The 6818-nt window shown below is 41.3% G+C and overlaps 1 long non-coding RNA gene across 1 annotated transcript; it reads right to left on the bottom strand.

The window, feature by feature from the left end:
• Positions 1 to 3957: 3957 nt before the first annotated feature.
• Positions 3958 to 6495, bottom strand: LOC140610698 (uncharacterized). Its single transcript, XR_012012250.1, has 2 exons — positions 5908 to 6495; positions 3958 to 4202 (listed from the first exon to the last, which is right to left on the bottom strand). It is a non-coding gene; the product is annotated as an uncharacterized lncRNA (long non-coding RNA).
• Between the last annotated feature and the right edge of the window lie 323 nt (positions 6496 to 6818).

Genomic DNA, 6818 nt, shown 5'->3' with positions numbered 1-6818 from the left:
AAACTGAGTTAAAAATAAATGGATGTTCCCACAATTTGACCATTATACATAATGCTACTGTAAGCATCAGAGTGCATGTATCCCTTTGAATTAGTAGTTTTGTATTATTTCTTTTTAAAAAATTATTTATTTATTTATTTATTTATTTATTTATTTATTTATTTATTTATTTATAGAGACATAGAGAGAAAGGCAGAGACACAGGCAGAAGGAGAAGCAGGCTCCACGTGGGGAGCCCAATGTGGGACTCGATTCCGCGACTCCAGGATCACCACCTGAGCTGAAGGGACACGCTCAACCACTGAGCCACCCAGGCGTCCCAGTGGTTTTGTATTCTTTGGGTAAACACCTAGTAGTACAAGTGTTGAATTGTAGGGTAGCTCTATTTTTAACTTTTTGAGGAGGCTCCATACTGCTTTTCAGAGTGCCTGCACCAGTGTGCATTCCCACCAACAATACCTGAGGGTTCTTCTTTTGCCACATCCTCACCAATACCTGTTGTTTCTTGTGTTGTTGACTTTAGCCATTCTGAAATGTGTGAGGGTGATATTTTTGCAGTTTTGATTTGTATTTCCCTGGTAATGAGTGATTTCCCTGGTAATGAGCATCTTTTCATATGTCTGTTAGCCATCTGCATGTCTTCTTTGGAAAAATTCATGTCTTCTGCCCTTTTCTTAATCGGATTATTCATTTTTGGATGTTGAATTTTATAAGTTCTTTATACATTTTGAATAGCAACCCTTTATCAGATATGTCATTTGCAAATATTTTCTTCCATTCCATAGGCTGTCTTTTAATTTTGTTGATTGCCAAATTATAGAGACAGCCCAAGTGTCAATCACTAAGTGTCAAACTAATGAATGGATAAGGAAGATGTAGGGGATATATATATATAAATTCCCACAATGGAATATTACTCAGCCATAAAATAATGAAATCTTGCCATTTGCAATAGCATGGATGGAGCTACAGAATATTATGCTAAGTGAAATAAGTCAATCAGATAAAGAAATAACATATGATTTCACTCATTTTTAGAACGTAAGAAACACATCAAAAGAACAATAGGGGGAAAGAGAGAGGCAAATAAAGAGGCAGACTCTTAACTGTACAGAACAAACTGATGGTTACCAGAGGGGAGGTGGTGGAGGGATGGGTTAAATAGGTGATGGGAATTAAGGACTGCACCTTATGAGTTTAGATGAGCACCAGGTGATGTTTGGAAGTGTTGAATCACTATATCGTACGCCTGAAACTAATATTATACTGTGTGTTAACTAACTGGAATTTAAATAAAGACTTTAAAAATAAATAAATAGATAGATAAATAAACAGATAAACAGATAAATAAATAAATAAATAAATAAATAAATAAATAAATAAATGCAGTGGTTGATGTTACTGAAAAGGTTCAAACAGAACAGGATCCAGTCATGGAGAGCTAGCAATAATTCACTGTGGATTATTCATAAATGGTGATAGTAGATATTCTTGTCTTGTTCACTCTGTTCCTTTGAAACCGTTTCCTCACTATGCAAAACTATATCAGGAATTTCAGTTTTTACATCATCCAGAAGCACAGCTGTGTCTCAATTTCATAATTCCTAGTAAGTTCCCTGATTTTTACTTAGTGCATCAATGGCCCAACTCTACCTTTTCCTTATAACTTCATTCTTTGCCATGTGGTCTCATAGTTCATCTCTAGACTGTTTCCAAATCCCCTGAACCCGAGTTTGGCCATATGACCTGCTTGGGCCAAAAGGCTTTTAGCAGACTTGACATGTGCAGAATCTTAATAGAGAACTTGTGCCTGTCACTTCCTTTCTGCCCTTTCTGTGATTGCTAAGAGAACATGCTCCAGCTAGTCTCAGATGGTCTCTGGGGCTATGTGAGAGATACTGAGAGAGACTGAGAAGAAAGCAGAATCATTCCACCCAAGGCTCTACTAAACTAGCCAACAGCCAGTGGACTCTCAAATTTTTAAAAGCTCTCAGCCAAGATCGGCCTACGTGACCCATAGCTGATGGAAGGTGCACAAATGAGCCCGGCTGAGACCAGAACCCGCTCTGAATTTAACCCTTCAATTCATGAACTCTGATAAATAATTATGTTTTAGAGCCACTGAGTTTTGACACAGGTAACATCCAACGGTATTGTGGCAAGAGATAATTGATACAAATATAGTCAAGGAAGCTATATTTAGCTGAGTCGAGCACAATGATAAGTGGGACCTCGTTGGGAGAGGTCATTGAGAGGACATGACTGCCAGTTGACCAACGAGCTGGACCTGGGCATTCAAAGGCTCTTTACCTGTCCCAGTCTTTGGAATGTGGATTCTGCTTGCTTTTTCCCACTCCCAGAGGCTGCTCCAGAAACATAGCCTTGAGTGGGTAATGTAGTGTTAAGAATACCCGCATGGTATATGAGACTAAACCTGAATAAGGCCTCTTTATAAACTTTTAAGATTTGCCAGGCTGGGATCTGTTCTACTTGCAGCCACCCAAGACAAGCCTCATACATAAGTTTGCTTATTAAAACTGCCACCTACCAGCCTGGAGTAGCATGGCTCTTCTTCAGTCTCTTGCTACCCTTCGCCTTCAGGGGTCTGGTTTCCCACTGTACCAGGGAAGCTCCCTACAAGATTGCAGACCAGTAGACCCCAAACCTATGACTGAAGCAATATCATGGGCCAACTGGTTTAAGGCCAGATACTTGACAAGAATACTGTGTTAATGGGGACAGGATAACTAAGCCCCTCAGGGACTATCACTGGAGTTGAGATTCTGCACAATGGAAGAAGGTAGAATGGGTTTGAGGAAGACTCCTTTGTTGGTTCTAAAGAAGTGAAAGACATAGAACCATGAAAGTCCAGTTATAGGACTATAGCACCTGACGTGGAATGAAATAAGAGAGTGATGCACGAGCAACTAATTTGTAGTAGCACTGTATGATGTAGACTATAAATATAGCAGAAGTTCAAGTATAGAGAATGAAGAACTGGAGACAGGAAGGCTGACTTTCTGGGGATGTAGGAGGTAGAAGGGTGCTCTGAAAGATGGGCTGAGTTCGATTAAGAAAGAACAAAGATTCTTGTGAATTTTCTAGAATAAAAAGAAAGGCTTATTAAATGCTATTAATGTGAAATGGTTTCTTTGTTTGAGATTATTGCACACAGAAAAGATTATATAGGGTTACTATGATTTTCAAATTAATATTTAATTTACTAAAGTTATAAATTGAGAGGCTTATGGGTTTTTTTTTCAAAGCATTTAGATTTAATTTACAAACTGGTGATGCTATTTATAAATCCAGTAAATTTTAAGTATGACTTTTCAAGAGGATTTTACAGCTTAGTTAATTAAATCCCCTTAAATATTTTAAACAACATTTATACATTTAATATATTTGATTTTCTTTTATATGTGATTCAATAATCTGAATAACAGAGAAAGCTCCCGAAGAACTTAACCAATTCTTATAAATCTAATAAATTGGAGACATAAATCAGTAAATCTTAAATCATTGTAACCATTGCAATATTATTTGCAAAACCTGGTGGAATTATCTTATTCTTTTCAGCTTAAAATTACACACTTAAATCAATTATTCAGGCATATATTTCAAACTAGAATCAAATGGTTTATCTTGTAGATCTGTGATTTGTGACTGGGAGTAGTATGACTGCACTCACTTGGGGGGACATTTGGATGTGTGAGCAGGTGCTTCTGTTGTCGCACTGCCTGGGGACTACTACAGGTGTTTAGTGGGCACGATCATGGATGTTAAACCTCCTGCAAGAAGGGAGAGCCAGAAGCATGTCTCTCTAGTGAGTTTGATAGTGTTGTAGTTTGGGTTTTTCCAGAAGCCAACTGTGACAGAGGATTTAAGTTCAAGTAATTGCTTTGGGAATGAAGGAGAACACTGGTAGGTATGTGGGAAGCGAGACAGGAGTAGAAATAGAGCAATGAAGTGTGCTTTATCAAGCTGGCTATGACGGAGGGCAACTAGAACATCATTCAACTCAGGGAAACTCTGGGAGCCAACACAGGATCAGAGCCTCCCAGTTATCTACTTTGGGGCAAGAGAGCTGGTATCGGTACGCCAAGCTTCCATCCTCATTGATTGAAGCCCACTTCCAGAGGTGTTGTGTCTCCCACACTTCTGGCAAAGCAGAGAGGACGCTGACAGCCAAGAGACAGCTCCTAAGGGCAAAAGCAAAAACAAAAACCAGATGTTCTCCGTGCTTGCTTCTGTTGGTTGGTTGGTTGGTTGGTTGGTTGGTTGGTTGGTTTGACTCTTCAGTTCGCAGGATTCTATTCACTCAATTAGAAATAAAATGAATTCAAATTTGGGGATTTGGTGAATTGACTCCTTAACTTCCTTTTGAAAGAGATGGAGCAGTCCAGAGGGGAGGCCCATCCCAGCTTTGAGGTGTCAGAGAATCTGATTATGTAAATTTGGTCCTCATTTTGCCTCCCAGAAGTAAACAAATGTTGCTTCGAACAAGGAAGCCCCAGAAATACTACCGAGGGGATGGGAAAGGCCACAATGGTCTCAGCGCTCCAGCCATCACGCCTGCTCACTGACACCTGCCCTGTTCCCTGTGCTGGTGGGTAGTGATAGATGTCACACTCCCCAGTCTCCAGCAGCCCTTGAAAAAGGCTCTGGGATTTGAAATCCCACAAGAGAGTCTATAAAAGGAAAAATGGAACTGAGCTGAAATTAAAAATGTGACGCGGTGTTTATTAGAGATGAGGCTCATGGAAGTGTTTCACGGGTGTCTGTGAATTGTCTGAAATTATATGTCAACCTTTGTGCAAGTGTGCATTTTCCTGGGGAAAGAGCCCACAGCTTCCTTTACCTTCTCTAAAGAGACCGTGCCCTGCACAGAAGAATAAGAAACATTTATTGAAAAAGAGAAGGCATTCAGTAGCAGAGGAGGAAACAGGAGAAAGGGAGAGGAAAGTAATGAACACCCACAAATATCAGGCATTAATTGTGTCGTGACCCTCCTAAGAACCTTGCTATCATGGTGAAGAACTCAAAGAAATTAGGGGATTTACATGCTCAAGGACACAGCAGGCAAATGGTGCAGTTGGCAATCCAACTCTGTGCCTTTCTGACTCCAAAGCATATGCCACTCCCACCATGCTGCCCTGTTGTCTCCAGAGGGTCCTGGAGCAAAGCCCTTGAACACGTATTTTCCAAATATTCTTAACAGCCATAGGAGAGAAGGAACTAATTTCATGGAAACTGAAACGATCCAAAGAAACTTGATAAAGTGCAGAGTGTTTTCATATGGCCCTTCCCTCCAGGATGCACAGACCTCAGCCCCATGGCTATGATGACTCCTGAGCCTGCACCTGGAATGGTGGAGACTGACATTAAGTCTCCTCATTCCACAGAGACAGAGAATACACATTCTATCCATTCCCCAGGCAATTAAATGAAACTCATTTGATGAGCAATTATTCATTAGAATTACCCTAAAATTATCAACATACTGTAATATCTAAATTTAAATTGAAGTTCATCTCAGTGGGGTGAGAAGTTCCAGAAGTTCCAAATTTGTAAGTGATAAGCTTGGAATCCCTGACTCCTTACAGTCTTATTTCTTCCTTCACTACTCCCCTCAAATTTTCCTGGAGGGACACGAGGGACCTCCTCGTTGCCAAATCTAATAACTCACGTTCTAAATAATTTAATATTTTTCCCTACATAAAAAAAGATTACAGTTTCATTGTGAGCAATTTAGGAAACACAAACAAAATGAAAACCATACAAATAACGCCAAATCCCAGCTCATAAAATATTAACTGTGAACCATTTGGTGCCTAGCATATCTTATAGATAAATGACAGATAGACACATGTATTTTTAATAAATATGAGAGGCCAAAATACTCACGTGTGGAGAGCCACAATGTCCCACAGTAGGAAGGTTCCACGCACGTTCGTTCTCTGTGTTGTCTCGTTGAGACATGAAAGGAAAGAGGCAAAATTAAGAGAAGCCAGAAGTGAAACTGATTTCCATTAGGAGAGACAGCAAGCAAAGGGGGGGCGGGGGGCGAGGGTCTTGGAGGCAGAAAGGGAGAGGAGCCTGGGCAGCCTACAGGACATGTGTAAGGAGATTTGAAAGGGACACTGGAGATTACTGAGAGTTTGTTTATGCTTTCTAGCTCTCATTGTCCTTCCAACAAATATTTATTAGGAGTCTACTCTGCACAGCTCAAACTGCCATAGAATCAGACGTGGGGCAGGTCTGCTCTCAAGGTGCTTCTGGACGAATGGAAAGCCTACGTATGAACCAACAAGCAACCTCAAAGTGGTATGACATGTGCCCTGACACAGAGAAGCCTGGCAGGTATGACGGTGGAAGCACCTAACCCAGATTGGGCCACGAAAGAGGTGAAGCTCAGAGAAGACTTCCCAGAGGTGCCCACTGGTGACCTGGGCCTGAGGGCAGGACGTCAGCCAGTCGGGAGGTAGCATGAGGCTCTCCCGGGTAACAGAGATTTCTGTCGACGGCAACAGAACCCTACAGAGAATGAGAAGCCAATGGGCTGGTGCGTACCTAGAGCAGAGGGGCCAAAGGAGACAGAGACTCAGTAAAATGTTCTTACCCGGGGCACCCGGGGGGCTTAGTGGTTGAGCATCTGCCTTGGGCTCAGGGCGTGACCCGGGGTCCCAGGATCGAGTCCCCCATCGGGCTCCCTGCATGGAGCCTGCTTCTCCCTCTGCCTGTGCCTCTGCCTCTCTATGTGTCCCTCATGAATAAATAAATAAATGAAATCTTAAAAAAAAAAAAATGTTTCCTGC

This window comes from Canis lupus, chromosome 2, assembly GCF_048164855.1.
Source record: "Canis lupus baileyi chromosome 2, mCanLup2.hap1, whole genome shotgun sequence".
Taxonomy (NCBI): domain Eukaryota; kingdom Metazoa; phylum Chordata; class Mammalia; order Carnivora; family Canidae; genus Canis; species Canis lupus.
This window is presented reverse-complemented; position numbering and strand designations above follow the sequence as displayed.